Source organism: Diceros bicornis, chromosome 22 (genome assembly GCF_020826845.1).
Source record: "Diceros bicornis minor isolate mBicDic1 chromosome 22, mDicBic1.mat.cur, whole genome shotgun sequence".
Classification (NCBI taxonomy): Eukaryota; Metazoa; Chordata; class Mammalia; order Perissodactyla; family Rhinocerotidae; genus Diceros; species Diceros bicornis.
The window spans coordinates 51,058,236-51,074,813 of record NC_080761.1 but is presented as its reverse complement, the minus strand read 5'-3'; the positions used below and the strand labels follow the sequence as shown (position 1 = coordinate 51,074,813).

General features: G+C 33.6%; 1 long non-coding RNA gene across 1 annotated transcript in view; it reads right to left on the bottom strand.

The window, feature by feature from the left end:
- The window catches only part of LOC131420151 (uncharacterized), a 94,925-nt gene that overhangs the window by 64,600 nt on the left and 13,747 nt on the right, over positions 1-16,578 (bottom strand). The window contains exon 2 of the long non-coding RNA XR_009223487.1: positions 1,428-1,535. This is a non-coding gene — a long non-coding RNA (uncharacterized LOC131420151). The remainder of the gene's footprint in view (positions 1-1,427; positions 1,536-16,578) is intronic.

Here is a 16,578-nt window from a genome sequence, read left to right as displayed (position 1 = left end):
TTCAACATATAACTGGCCTCAAAAGAATGCTCCCACTTAAAAATAATGCTCCTTGGGGTGGGCCAGTGGTGTAGTGGTTAAGTGCGCAGCACTCTGCTGCAGCAGCCCGGGGTTCAGATCCCGGGCGCTCACGAGGCACTGCATGCCAAGCCATGCTGTGGCAGTGTCCCATATAAAGTGGAGGAAGAAGGGCACGGATGTTAGCCCAGGGCCAGTCTTCCTCAGGAAAAAAGAGGAGGATTGGCAGATGTTAGCTCAGGTTTGATCTTCCTCGCACAAAAAAAAAAATGCTCCCATTTACAACCTACTCTAAGGAAAGAAACATGACAAACTGAAGAAAAAATATTCTGAGAATGGATACTAGTTTGGGACAAACATTTTACTATGAAATAAAGGAAATTTAAATAAAGCCTATTTAAAACATATCAAAAAAGGAGAAAAAAAGATCAAACAAGACGTCAGGACAGAAAGCAGAGGAAAATTGAGTTGCAGAGCTCAGAAAACATAAAAAAATAAAAAAATTAACACAGCATTAGAAGCATCAAAATGGAGAAAAGGGCCTCCTGAAACATAAAAAGCATAGAGGACAGGGGGCTGGCCCTGTGGCTTAGCAGTTAAGTGTGCGCACTCTGCTACTGGCGGCCTGGGTTGTGATCCCATGTGCACACTGACGCACCACTTCTCCGGCCATGCAGAGGCGGAGTCCCACATACAGCAACTAGAAGGATGTGCACCTATGACATACAACTACTACTGGGGCTTTGGGGGTAAAAAGGGGAAAAAAAAGGAGGAGGATTGGCATTAGATGTTAGCTCAGTGATGGTCTTCCTCAGCAAAAAGAGGAGGATTGGCATTGATGTTAGCTCAGGGCTGATCTTCCTCACAAAAAAATAAAAAATTTAAAAATCATAGAGGACAGGCTCAAGGAAAATAAAGCCCAAGTAAATGAAAAGAAAAAGATATTAGGATAAAAACAGATATAGAATACAGATAAAGAAGAATCCATATATGCATAACTGGTATGCCCAGAGAATAGAAGAAATTGAAGTTGATACATCAAAATAAAATAGAAAAAATCTTTTTCCCTTTGAATAAAAAATCTGAATCTACATTTTTAAAGTACATAGATTTAAAGAAACTTTGTAAAAAATTATTAACATCAGAAACTGTTCGAATACTTAATTTCTGATTTTGGAAGTTAATATAAGACTCACGGCAATCAAAGCCAAGAAAAATAACAAAAAATCTTTACAAGAAGGATAAATTTTCTTAACCTCTTAAGGTTTTTCCACCATAAAAAACTTATTGTCTATAAACAAGTTCTAGAAAGTCATCAAAGAAGAAAAAGAAGAAAGAAAATAAATTTTGACCTAGAAATTTTATAACTAGCTAAGCTGCCATTCTATTATCAAGAGCACACAGATTACCTTTTCCGACACGCACAAGCATGAGAACTGGTGCATCCAGGTACAATTCTCAAGATAAATGCTCTTGAAGATGAACTTCAGTCAACTAAGTAATGAAAGCAGTGTTTCCTGGAAAAAGTGATAAAATGGGCTATTAAAATACAGATCAAAAGTTAACTCCAGATATTCAATCACCGAACAAAATATAAACAAAATTATAATATATATATTATAGTAGAAATAATATATTTGTAAATTAGATAATTATCATCATCGAACAGATATTTTAAATTTTCTTTTTATTTTGCTCACAGAAGATTTAATTCCTTACTTTGCCCTCTGTGAGGACCATGCTTAGCTGTTCTTTGGTGGTTGGCAATGATGAATTTCAAAAGTAAAATGGAAAAAAAAAGCTGGAAGTGTAGAAGCTAAGGGGGAAGCGATTAGATCATACAATCTAGCAATTCCACTTCTGGATGTTTATCTGAGGAAAACAAAAACACTAATGCAAAGAGATATATGCACCCTTATGTTCACTGCAGCATTATTTATAATAGCCAAGATATAGAAGCAACCTAAGTGCCATTGATAGATGAATGGATAAAAATGATGCCGCATATATACATAATGGAATATTACTCAGACATAGAAATGAATGAAATGCCATTTTTGATAACATGGAGGGACCTTGAGGGCGTTATGATAAGTGAAATAAGTCAGATAAAGACAAATACTATGTGATTTCATTTATATGTGGAATCTAAAAAACAAAACAAAGGAACACACAAAACAAAACAGAAAGAGACTCAGGAAACAACAGAAGCAGAAATAAACAGAAATTGGAAACAAACGGGAGGTTACCAGAGGGGTGAGGCATTCAGGGGTGGGCGAAGTAGGGGACTGGGATGAAGAGGTACAAACTTGCAGTTATAAAATAAATAATTCCCAGAGATGTAATGTACAGCATAGGAAATAGAGTCAGTAATATTGTAATAACATTGGTTGTGACAGATGGTAACTAGTATCATGGTGATCATTTTGTAATGTATATAAATATCAAATCTCTATGATGTACACCTGAAACTAATAGGATATTGCATGTTGATTATACTGCAATAAAAAAAAAATAAAGAAGTTAGTGGGGAAGTGATAAATAGGTACATGTGTTTGGCCTTTGGGAAAAATTGGCTTTTAAAAAGGAAAACAAAACACAACAAAAACAAAGATAATTAAATTGTGGCTAAAAGAAGAGAGTACCAGGGAGTTTGTTAAAGGGAGGTACTGAGATCGGTGTGGAATGTGATAGAATTTAATGGTAGGTAAAGGGAAATTGTTAGAATTGTTGTTATATCCTATGCAATCATATTTACTTCATGGTGTTTGAAAAATGCAAATAAAGAATTTCTATAATTTTGCAATTATTTTCTAGATACTGAGCCATATTGCTGTTATTTTAATTGTGGAAGAGACACTAATAGACTAGACAACTTGAATCATGGCTTTAATCTGCTTACATAATTAAAAATAATTTAGGAATGTAATTGGATATGCAGGACATTGCTGGAGTTTTGTAAGTGATCTGAAAGTTCTCATCTTCTGCTTGTAGAGGGTCAATCAGTTAAGTTAAAATTCATAAATTAATTAATAGAACTTTAGGTACATTGTTTAAAGGTGAGGCAATAACCCCAAGAAGTGTTAAGAATAATAATATAAAGAATCAAGTTGGATTTTACATTGGGAAAGCATAATCAGAATTACATAGTTAGTTTGCAGCAATGTGCTTGTATCAGTTGTTATTTGTTGTTAATGTAAATCGCTAATCTCACCTCTCTTGTCAATCCAGCCACCCTGGCACGTCCCAGGACTCCATGTACCTCCATGATCCAGGTCTGCAGGGAAGCCTGCTCCAGAGTTGCAGCAGGCATCCCTTATCCTGATCAGTTAATGCCCGGGTCATGACAGGTATAAAGATTTTGAACAACACTGCTGAGCTTAAGTCAAAAAATACTGATTTCCGCATTTTCAGAAAAGAAAATCTGTAGATATCTTCCAAGGTTGATCATTTAAAAATATAGATTTATGAAGTAAGCAGGCTATAGATCATCCGCATTTAATGTAATGAAAACAGGCACATACATTCAGAACTCCATAATTTTCAAAGCATTTTCGCGTGCATTCTGTTATGTGATCCTCAGCACAAACTTTTGGGGACAGTCAAAATGTATTAGTAGGTGGCAGAGCTGAGATTAGAATCCAGATCTACTGTTACTTAAATCTGCATAACACTTAATCTGTAGGACACTGCTTTATTTATAAAAAGGGTTAAGATGGTTTCAATTAAAGAAAGAGAGACGCTAAGACAAGGAAAAAGAATGTGGACTAAAGGAGAACACGGCCTGTGAGTTTTACATTCCTAATAAAGTAGTCTAGTGCTTGAAATTGGGGACCACATGTCATACTCTTAGATACTCTCAGCAGTGAGTAACTCAGTAGATGTTCAAATGTGTGTTATCATTTATAATTCTGCTTCTTTTCTAGCATGATAACTTATTTTAGCTATTATTTACGAGAAGGCAAAACAGCAAAATCAGTGGCCTGTTGTACACACACACGCACACACACACACACAGAAACCTTTTGCCCCTTTAAACGATTAAAAATCTCCTGTAAAATATATTGGCTTGTTTTCATTAGCTGGATTAGCTTTTAGCGTTAAAGTGTACTCATTATGTCCTTTTCTACACTGGAACTCCAGATACCAAAAAAAAAAAATCTCTATAATCTTTCTTAGTAAGAACATTTTATTAAAATTAAGAAAATAAGAGAATATTCCTAAATTAAAGTTCTATTTCAAAGCAATAATAATTTTCTAGTCATTTTGGGGGAAAATCTTTATCTACTTTTACTGACATAAATCTGCTTTGAATTTTTTGCAGACAGGCATTATATCATTTTCATTATTTGTATTTGATGTTCGCTATTGGGGTAGTTATTTCTGTGTGTGTATACTGGTACAGCTTTCAAATACTAACAAAATAATCTTTACAAAAACAAACCTGATCAGAAAAGATGGTACGGATTTAGTGAATTCAGCTAAGTACTACACATTGCATCAGAAATAGCAGTAATAGTATACCAATGATTAAGGCAAAACTCACGCCCTCAAAGAGTGTATAAACTGGAACATAAATGATAGGAATAATAGAAGAGTGCAAGCAACTAAACTATATAACAAAATCCAAGCAACCCCTAAGATTTGGGAGATACTAACCAAAGAAAGTGTATATCCTGTTAAGGAATGAGCTAGAACATGATCTAATGAAGGAGACTGCATATGCTAGAGATATGTGGGAGTTATCTAAGACCAAGAGAACCAACACATCAAAGGATGAAGGTGAGAATGGGTTGGGCCCGGATTTCACTTCAAATGCCAACTCTGACAGATTGGTCTTATTTATCCTGTGGGAATACTCTACTGACATGCATGGGTGAAATAGTGCTATTATTAATTGCTTATTTCACCAAGGTCAAGGAATGAGTCATGGTAATTTACTTGCAACACAATTAACAGGGAATGTACAGGATACAGCATGTGTCCTGTTTTGCTAGTCTAGAAAGAAAGAGAGATAAAACTAGTGGCCATTAAACTGGAAAGATTGGGCATTGTTTAAAAGAAAGCAGAAGTATTGACTGTTTCAAAGGTAATTTGCTCTATTTAGTGTGATGATATCAGTAGTAAAATTGGTTAAATTTCATATAAGGCAAGTGATATAACCTTTTAAATTCTCATTTTCCTAATCCAGAATTTGGGAATAAAAAGTTCCTGCCTGTGGAATTTTTACTATTTTTACTATTATTTGCTTTATAAATATACAGTTGAAACAATAAAAAAAAAAAAGGTAATTTGTTCTTCCATCTCTGCTGCTCTGCTCCCAAAGGCACGCTCACTTCCTATATCTCTCCGAATTCCCAGTAACTGATACAATGTCTAGCTTGCTGAATTGCTTCTGCTTGGAATGCACCCCCTCTTTCCAAGTCTTCCCCATAGGATTATGGAAAGTAGATTTCCTATAAACTTATATATGCAGAAGCAATTCGAAAAGTGTAAAATATTGTAAAGGGACCATATTGATAGCAGAGTTACATAACCATTCAGCTGTTTATGATTCTTCTGAGATTACTAACGCCCAGAGAATAAAAATCATCATTTCATGGACCCATTGCCTCTCCTGAATGAGACATATATAGTCTTGGACACACTGGATTTTCATAAATGCTGAAAGAATATAAAACACACCCTGAGTATTTGATGGGAACTCAATATCACTGCTTAACTGAGCAATGAGATCAGACTCATAGCTATCACAGGAAAGTATCCTTTTGGGAAACGAGCCCCTTCTTCTCTACTTTCCATCACCCTGAGATGGCTCTTCTAAGCTAAAACTCAGTGCACAGTATTGGGAAATGCAAAACAAAACACAAGCCTCTTAGAAGTAATAGCAAAATAGCATGGTATTTTATTTTAAGTAAGATATTTCAAGCATTTACTACATTTAAAAGTGGATAAAATACCCCTTTATCTAATTACGGTTTTTTGGAAACACATTGTCATGCCAATAGAAATGAAGGAAATTAAAGGAAAATGTATTTTAGAAACAAATAGAAGCTCTTAAGGCATATTATAGATGTCTAAGCCAGCGATTTACAATGAAGAAAAATGAGGGCCCCTGTTTGGGCCACTCTGCCTCACATGGGTATCGGCAGTACAATGTGAGTCTCTGATGGAGATGCCCCTGGTTATAAAGTGGGATTGAGTGTGTGGATGTAGCATATGAAAGGACAAGCATTGATTCTTAAAATCATGTCAGCACAACCTCAGAGAATATGTACCTGCTTTCTTGCCTTTCACTTTACAAAGGGATTATTAAAGCCTATCATAATTTTGAAAGAAATACATAGCTAGCTGAACAGTTCTTCTTCACAACAAGCTTACCCAAAAGTAGCAGGGATGGAATGTTCTTTGAAATGATTTTTTTTTTTTTTTTTGGTGAGGAAGATTAGCCCTGAGCTAACATCTGTTGCCAATCCTCCTCTTTTTGCTAGGGAAGATTGGCCCTGAGCTAATATCTGTGCCCATCTTCCTCTATTTTATATGTGGGACTCATGCCACAGCATGGCTTGATAAGCTGTGTGTCTGTCCACGTCCGGGATCCAAACCTCCGAACCCCAGGCTGTGAAGCAGAGAGGGCAAACTTAACAATTATGCCACCGGGCCGACCCCTCAAAATGATTTTTAATATCAACTCAATATTGCAAAGAAAGCTTAAGTTATTGGAGCTCTTTTTCAAATATCTGAATGCTAATAAGATGGTTTAGCTTTTATTAAAGTACTTATTAACTCCATTGTAATTATTGTCTTACCATCATAACAAGTTAACTGAACAGCCAACTGTGCAAGGGGGAGAGTGATGTCAAACTAGAATCCCTGTAAAACTCCCCATTGTACACTATTGTCCCTTTAATATTTCCTAGGCCTATATGTAGCTGTTAAATTATTCAAGCCACCTCCGTTTCTTGAACATCAGATCTTTTTTATAGTGGTTTTGTCAAAGGGTCTGAAATGTGGTCGTCTACAGGAAACCTGATGCTGCAATAAGATGCATGAGCTGAACTCAAGAGGAACTGACAGACTTTTCCAGAGCATTAAACTGGCACTCTCTTTGTGTCCCCTTGCTAGGGAGGAGGCTACCTGTGCTGGGAAAAATAGCATGTCCAGTAAAGTATTGCTTTTCCCAAAGCAAATTAGTAAAGCCCTCTCTGATAAAAACCATACAGATATTTGTGTCTTAAATATTTCCTCTAAAATCTTTTCGTTTATTTTAGTCTAAATTATTAAATAGAAAGAGATGTCTCCTGTGGCTGTCTCTTTGTGCTTCCTGCAGTTTCGGAGGGTTGCTTAAGGCTCATAAACAAGTAACATTGAACTATTTTGCCTGTTGTAATCATATATTTTTAAACTAGAATTAAACTAAAATCAATCGGAAATTTGAATCCTGAGGGTTATCAATGCATTAAAGAAGGTAGGACCTGAACACAAATTTAATAAGTGCCTATAAAGTCAAAGAGTACGCTGCACACTCAATCAAATTTTATGGCAATTTGTTTCTCAAAACAGTCTTCAGAAAAAGGGCTGGCCAAAATTATAACGTTACAGTTGAAGAAAATCGGCTCAAAGTGGCAAATTTCTTGATCAAGTTCACACAGCAAGTAAGTGGCAGAGCTGGGAATAAAAATGAGTCTTGTCTCCAAAAAAACCTGTAAACATGTTCACCCCCCTGCTGTCTGTCATTATTACCACCATTACTGCAAATCATCGACACTGAAAGCTAATTAAAACACTCTTAAGCAGGTTATTCGTTTATTGTGGGCGTGGTCTGCTCGGACTCAGGCTCTGTTATAAATAATGAAATCCTAACTCTAAGTGGTAAAGATAATAAGCAATGATTGCCCAATGTTTTCAATTTATGTCCAAATATTGTTTACACTAGCCATTGTCATGGTTCAATAACAGTAGATGTTATTTCTGACTCGTATTTTGTTTCTTTTTGTCTTCAAGCTTTCTTTAGTTATATAATTTAGGTATGAGTATCTTAGTTGCTTATTTGGATTTTCTAGTGTTTAGTATATTAAGCATAATAAATACATATTTATTGGATTTTTAAAATATGGAGTATTATTTTGATACTTGTCATCTATTGCCTTCCAGGCTATATGCAAAGTACATTATTTCTGTGGTAAACCTGCGATCATGTGAAAGGAAAAAAATGTTGAGAACCACAGCAGCATAATTTTCATTTCAATATTTTATCACCATAGTGGCCGTTCTGAAGAGCTTGCTTTAACTAGGAAAGAAGGTTTGTGAGGATAGGGGTCATAATCTGTTACTGGAATTAATTGGTTAATAAATCTTTTTAAAATATTGTGTTTATATCTTACTAAATTCCCAAACTTGAGATGTTAATAATTTATTTGATGAATCTCAAACTTATTATCACGTATATTCTGTTGGTGCATAATGATTGTCAGATGGACCTTTTCTGTTCTCATATATAAATTAAGGTGCTAATGTCAAGATGTCAGTTCTTCCCAAATTAATCTATAGATGCCATACAATACCAATCAAAATCCCAGTAAGTTATTTTGTGGATATCAATAAACTGATTTTAAAGTTTATATGGAGAGGCAAAAGACTCAGAAGAGGCAACACAATATTGAAGAAGAATAAAGTTGGAGGAGTGACACTACCGAACTTCAAGTCTTACTGTAAAGTTATAGAAATCAAGAGAGTGTGGTATTTGGGAAAGAATAGACAAACAGATCAATGGAATTGACTAGGGAGCCAGAGATAGACCTATGTAAATATAGTCACCCGGTCTTTAACAAAACTGGAAAGGCAATACCATGAAGCAAAGATAGAGATTTCAACAAATGGTGCAGGAACAACTGGACATCCACATGCAAAAAAAAAATGAATCTGGACACAGACCCTACACCGTTTGCAAAAATTAACTCAAAATGAATTACAGACCTAAACATAAAATGGAAAGCTATAAAACTCCTAGAAGACAACATAAGAGAAAACTTAGGCGACCTTGGGTATGGCAATAACTTTTTAGATGCAACACCAAAGGCAAGATACATGAAAGAAATAATTCCTAAGCTGGACTTCATTAAAATTTAAAACTATTGCTCTGGGAAAGACAATGTCAAGAGAATGAGAAGACAAGCCACAGACTGGTAGAAAATATTTGCAAAAGACATCTGATAAAGCATAATAGTCCAAAATAAGCAAAGAATTCTTTAAGCTCAACAATAAGACAACAACCCAGTTAAAAGGCAGGCCGAAGACCTTAACAGGCACCTCACCAGAGAAGACATATAGTGGCAAATAAGCATATGAAAAGATGCTCCACATCACATGTCATCAGGGAATGTAAATTAAAACATCAATGAGATACCACTACACACCTATTAGAATGGTGAAGATCCGGAACACTGACAACACCAAATGCTGATGAGGACGTGAAGCAACAGAAACTTTCATTCATTGCTGGTGGGAATGTAAAATGGCACAGCCACTTTGGAAGACACTTTGGCAGTTTCTTACAAAACACAACATACTCTTACAATATAATCCAGCAATCACACTCCTTGGTATTTACCCAAGGAAGTTGAAAACTTATGTCCACACAAAACACTACACACAGATGTTTGCAGAAGCTTTTTTCATAATTGCCAAAACTTGGAAGCAACCAAGGTGTCTTTCAGTAAGAATAGGTAAATACACTGTGGTGCATCCAGACAATGGAATATTATTCAGTGCTAAAAAGAAACAAGCTATCAAGTCATGCAAAGACATGGGAAAACTTAAATACAAATTACTAAGGGAAAGAAGCCAATATGAAAAGGTGACCAACTATACAATTCCAATTATATAACATTCTGGAAAAGACAAAACTATGGAGACAGTAAAAAGATCAGTGGTTGCTAGGGTTTGGGGGCACAGGAGGGAGGGATGAATAGGCAAAGCACACATGATTTTTAGGGCACTGAAAATACTCTATACAATACTATAATGATGGATACATGTCATTATACATTTGTCCAAACCCAGAAAATGTACAACACCAAGAGTGAACAGTAATGTAAACTACAGTCCACAAGTAATTATGATGTGTCAATGTAGGTTCATCAATTGTAACAAATGTACCACCTCATGGGGGCCGTTGATAATGTGGAAGGCTAGGCATGCACAGGGGCAAGAAAAGGGGTATATGGTAAATCACTGTACCCACCCCTCAACTTTGCTGTGAATCTAAAACCACTCTAAAAAAAATAGTCTTCATAAAATGTTTTTAGTTAGAAAAGAAAGTAAGCTGCTTCCTATTTATCTCTGAAGAAAGAACAAGGAGCTCGAGGTCAGAAGTTCTTGATTTAAGTTCAGACATTGTACCTTATAGAGGTTACTTTTAGAGATATTCTAATACAAGTATCCTGAGGATTCATTCACTCATTCATGCATTCATTCATAATGATTCTCATTTCTTATCTCACAGCTATGATGCTATTTTCTGGGAATACAGAGATCAACTAGACATGTTTTTTGTTTTCAAACACAATTTGGAATTTGGAGATCACAGTGTGACAAGAGAAACAAATTCATATGCCAAAAAGCTATTCAGTGTCATCACCTATATATTAAGGACAATAAGTCCCATTGAAGGGATCAGGTGAGACAATAATTATGAAAGCACTTTCTAAACTATAAAAGGTCTATGCATTTAAGGTGTGTGAGTTATGAAACAATAATTTTATACAATTTAAATTCTGTAAACAATGTTACTAATAAAAATGCAAATAAAAATATCAGCAAGTTCCTAGCACAGGGAAACTATGTTTAAAGTATATAATCAATGACAGCTTCTTGAAAGAATTAATGTACATTTAATATACTGTACTGTAAAGTGTTATATAATTTCACTAATAACAACAGCAAAAAATTTTAAATGATATTTCTTAATATTAATATGCATATGTTGGAAGTGTAAATACTTTTTTACACATAAAAATGTGTTTTTTCCATAAAAATAGTTTTTATGCATTAAAAAATCATTTTATGAAAAAAGCAGTTCTTCAATATGATATCTATAATAGGTCACATATAATAAACATCTAGTAATATGGATAAAAAGCCATATTAAAGGAGCATTTAAAGAAAACATGTTTATATGATGAGATTAGAGATAAATAGAAACAAAAATTATATATATAATTATTAAAGCAACAATTTTTAAGAATATAAATACTTTTAAACTACTTTTATGATAAAAAATAAACAATTTGTATTTTAAAACTACAATTTACATTATATTTCCATTACTGTTATTCATTCAACGTGTATTTTAATTGTCAATTATGTGCCACTTTTTAAACTTTAGAGAAGAATTTGAGCAAAATTGGCAAGGTGCCCGTTGTGGAGATCGCATAGTATCGGTGGAAAACAGGCGGTAATCAAATGGCAAGTCGATGAGGAGCCCTTCAGACAGTGATAATGCGCTATTGAGTAAAACAAATCTATTTATTGCTTGGGAAGAAGATTACTGGACACATGTACACAGGGAAATTATTTCTTATAGTGTGATCAGGAAAAGCTTCACTGATTAGTCACTTTTTAGACACAACTAAAACTAATGAAGGAACAAGCTGTGCAGCTATCTAGGCAAGTAGTATCCCAGGCAGAAGAAAAAGCCCTGCTTTCAGAGCCGCTTTCCCTAGAAGAGCAACAAGGATAGTGTGGCTGAAGTTGCATGAGGGAAGAGGAGACCTTTTTAAACTTCCAAGTTGCCACTTAAAGTTTTATCAGTGTAGACTGTCCCATATTCCCAGAGAACATTGGAGCAGTAGAATGCTAGTAAATATTTAGCAAACAGATCCTGGGGGATAAAAGGGGAAAGGGGACTGGTTGATAAAAGGGAAGAGGGCCTGATTGATACAATTAACCCGTTCAATTGATACTATTGTACCATGTACATTGTAAATATGCCCACTATAGTGATTTTAATCCATCAGTATGATGGATTTGAGAAAAGGTATACTCAATCAGCTCTTGAGAGCCAGCATGACCCAGCTCCAACGCTCCATTGCATTCATGTCCCTGTGTCTGTAATAAACTTCTATAAATGCAGACGAGAATATTGCACAAATTTTTTGTACAAAATTGAGCAATTATTGACATTTTGAATAAATGAGACTGTAGGATAAGTCCTATAATTGTTAGTGACAAACAACTGAGATCGTAAATATTTATTAAGCATAGAGCACTGTATTGGGAGACAAATGCAGTATTCAAGATGCATCTGTAGTCTTGTCACTTTCGTGGTAACTGACTTGGAACGATATCAGGACTCTAAAGTCATCATCTTCACTGAATGACATCAAGTATACTTCACTTTAAGGGTCACAATATGACATGAACCAAGTTGAATGAGTACATTGTATAGCAAAAAGAGACTGGAGATACTAATAGTAATTCAGTTGATAAATAGATGGAAATTATTGTGCCAAAAGTTGTGATTTTTCTAGCCTCAATCACTCATTTTATTTGAACTCACCAAATGTGTTCAGTTGTAAAGAAAAATTAAAAAAAAAACGAGAACATACTGGAAATGCCTTTATCATAGAACATACCTAAAGGAGCAAAATATTGTGAAGGAAGAAAAAAGGGGATTTTAAGTTTCAATTTAGCTTAAGAATATGCATCAAAAAGGAAAAAAAAAGGATTTGGGGAAGATTTAAAGATAATGTCAGTGGAAATAGCATGTTTTGAAGTTTTTTTATTTAAAATATTCTGAGGCTTAGAAAATTTAAAATGTATAATTTCCAGATACTCTTTATCCTCAAATCCGTATATAATTGCATATTTATAATCAAACATATGTGTTTGTATGTATATATATGCTAGTGTATATTACATATCTATACATTGATACATAAATACACATGTGTATGTGATTTTATGTGTATATATAAACACATTTTATAATATATTTCTGATTATATATATTTATATTAAACTAAGAAATTCATAATTACACTTTAATCAAACATGAAAAGTTCATTCTAGCTTTTCCCCTTTCCGCATTGATAATTTCTTACTCCAATGGTGAGAATCCTGGCTCTTGTTATCCACAATATATTAACTCATTTTCTCAGTTCCAGAATACCCATAGAGTATTTCTGAAATTCTTTCATAAGCCTGAAAATATAGTTAAAACAATATGTTCAAAATTTACTTAGTTTCTCTCTCCCTACAGTTAGTTTCATTTGTTTTGCTTGTATTCAGTTTTGTTCCACACATTCTATCCTTGTTGATTTTCATTCTCTTTTGGGTATATTAAAAATTATCCTAATTCTAAAAGTGAGAAATATACAAAAGTTAGATTCCAAAGATTGTCCTTCACTCCTTCCCTGTTCCTGTCACTCTATCTTTTCAAGGCTAATCCCTTCTACCTCTTGCGTGGAACCAACTACAATATTTGTTTATTCACTCTTCCTGTGTTTCTTGCACAAATAAGCAAATGCTGCATGTTTTTCTAAATTTGCTTTTTTACTTACCAAAAAAATAACATATTATAAATACGCTTTGATTTCTATTTACTAAAAAGACCATTATAGTGACAATTGTCAATATCTAAATATGAATTATATGTTAGTAACAGTATTGTTTCAATGTTAATTTTCTGATTGTGAAACTGTTATTGTGATTATACAAAAGAAAATATTCCTTTTTAATAGGAAATATAAGTAGATGATCAAGTGATAAATGGACATATATCTGTAATTTACTTTGAAAATTAATATATAAATATAATTGGTACATTTGGACAAATAAATATACATAATATACCTAAAACTTTTGAAGACTTCCTATATAACAAAAGATAGGCCAAATAAAGAAAATAAAGTGCATTATGAAAGAGTAGATGTATAAAAATAAAATAGAAAAATATGACAGAATTGAGCCCAAACATATCAAGATATGTCCTTAACCAACCCATTAAAGGAAAAAGATGTTCAAAATGAAAGGATGGACAAAGGCATAACAGACAAATGTAAATGCAAAAAAAAAAAAGCAGACATCATGATCTTCCTATTTGACTAAGTAGATTTTACACAAAAAAAGGATTTAAAGTGACAAGGACACTATCACATGATAGTAGTTATTAATATTTATGTACCCAATAATACAGCAATAACTTTCATAAAACAGAAAGTGTAGCAGATTCAAGGAAAAATAGATATAAATGTAGTCATATGAGAAAACTTTAATGTACCTCCCTCATGAAAACATATTAAGTAGACAAAATAAATCAATACACAAACAGGTCTGAATATTATAACTGACAAGGAAGATTTAAGATATAAAATTCTGAACCCCTATAATAATTAGTTTTGGTCAATGGCATATGATGTATTCAGAAAAATTGGCCATATATTATAACACAAAGAAATCCTCAATACATTTGAAATAATAGAAATAATCCAAATAGTGTTTTTATCATAATACATTAAAATTATAAATTAAAAATAAAATTAAAAGTCCCTTCCCCCTGGTATTTTTTAATGAAATTAAACAAATCTTAAATCAAAAGAGAAATGAAAAATGGCACACTTTCCTGAATGTAATGCTAATGATAGCATATCATATCAAAAGAGCTAAAGCATTTATTTGAAGAGGCATTTTACCATTAAATACTCATATCAATAAAAGTAAATAAAATAAAATATGTGAATTAAACACCTAACTCAAAAATATAGGAAAATAACAGGATAGTAAACCAAAAGAGAAGAGAAGCAAGGAGTTAATGAAGATAAAAAAGGTATAAAACATGAACAATTAGAAATAAAGAAAGCATTAAGATTGCCAGACTTAGCAAATTAAGAATGCAAAATTAAATTTGAATTTCAGATAAACAACAGGTAATCCTTATTATGAGTATGGCCCATGCAATATTTAGAACAAACTTGTACTAAAAAAAAATGTGTTGTTTTTCTGAAATTCAAATTTAACTGGGCGATCTGTAACTTACCTGACAAACCTAAAATAAATCCAAAAATGCTTTGTAAAAAAAAAATCTGAAAATTAAGTAAATTACTAACAAATCCAACCAAAATGGAAAAGAAAAAAAAAGAGGAACTACAAATACGGTAATTGAAAATGGCATGGATGGATAACAATCAGAGGAATTTATAATGTAAGTTTACTCTACACAGTTCTAGCACATTTTTTAAGAAAGATGAAACTCCCCAAAATTTACCTCTGTAAAGACAGAAAAATCTAAACTAACTAAATACTATACTAAAAGGAGAGACTACTAAATAAATAAAAAATCTAAATAAACAAAATACTGTAGTAGAAATCAAGTTAAAAAAAAAAGAAAAAAGCATACCCATTAGAAAGCACAGGCTCAGATAATTTCACAGGAGAATTTTAAGAATAAGATTGTCTTAAAGCTACTTAAACTATTCCAGAGCATATGTACTCCTGAAATTTATACAATGTTATAAACCAAGGTTACCACAATAAACAAAAAAATAAATAAATGAAAAATAAAAGATAAAAAATATAAAAAACATAAAGAAATGGAATGAATACTTCTGCATTTGTTTTACGAAGCTAGTGCATATTGATCCTAAAACATGAAAAGATTGTACCATAAAAGAAAACTACAAGTAAACTCATTTATGAATATTGATGCAAGATCTCATATAAAATATTTGCAAACAGGAGCCGGCCCGGTGGCGCAAGCAGTTAAGTGCGCGCACTCAGCTGCAGCGGCCCGGGGTTCGCTGGTTCGGATCCCGAGTGCGCACCGACGCACCGCTTGTCGGGCCATGCTGTGGCGGGTCCCATGTAAAGTGGAGGAAGATGGGCATGGATGTTAGCCCAGAGCCAGTCTTCCTCAACAAAAAGAGGAGGATTGGCAGATGTTAGCCCAGGGCCGATCTTCCTCACACGCAAAAAAAAAAAAAAAAAAAAAAAAAATTTGCAAACAAACCAAGAGCATAGTTAAAAAAAAGCACACCATGACTAAATGAGATTTATTCCAGCAAAGCAAGTGTGGCTCAATATAAAGATACACATTAACATTATCCATCCCATTATTAAAGCTAAAGAAAAATATCATATGATAATTTTCAGTTACCTAACAGGTATTTTACATTGTTCAACATCTATAGATGTTAAAAACTTTCAAGAAATAAAAATTGATAGAATTTCCTTAATATATGCACAATACATGCATGCATACATATATTCATACATACATGTACACAGAGTTATAATAGCCTATGGACCAGTATATTTCATGACTAGGAACCACTAGAGGTTTTCTCCTAAAGTCAGACGTGAACGAAAATTCCAGATATCTCCAATTCTACATAACATTGTATCGTGGGAGTTGACCAATGTTATTAGATAAAATAAAACATCCCATCTAATAACTCCAAACCTTCAATATCTCCCCACTGGTCAAAGAAATATATTGTCACTAAGCATCTGAAAACTTCCGCGGTCTGCCTTTGATCTACTTACGTTTCTAGCCAAATTTTC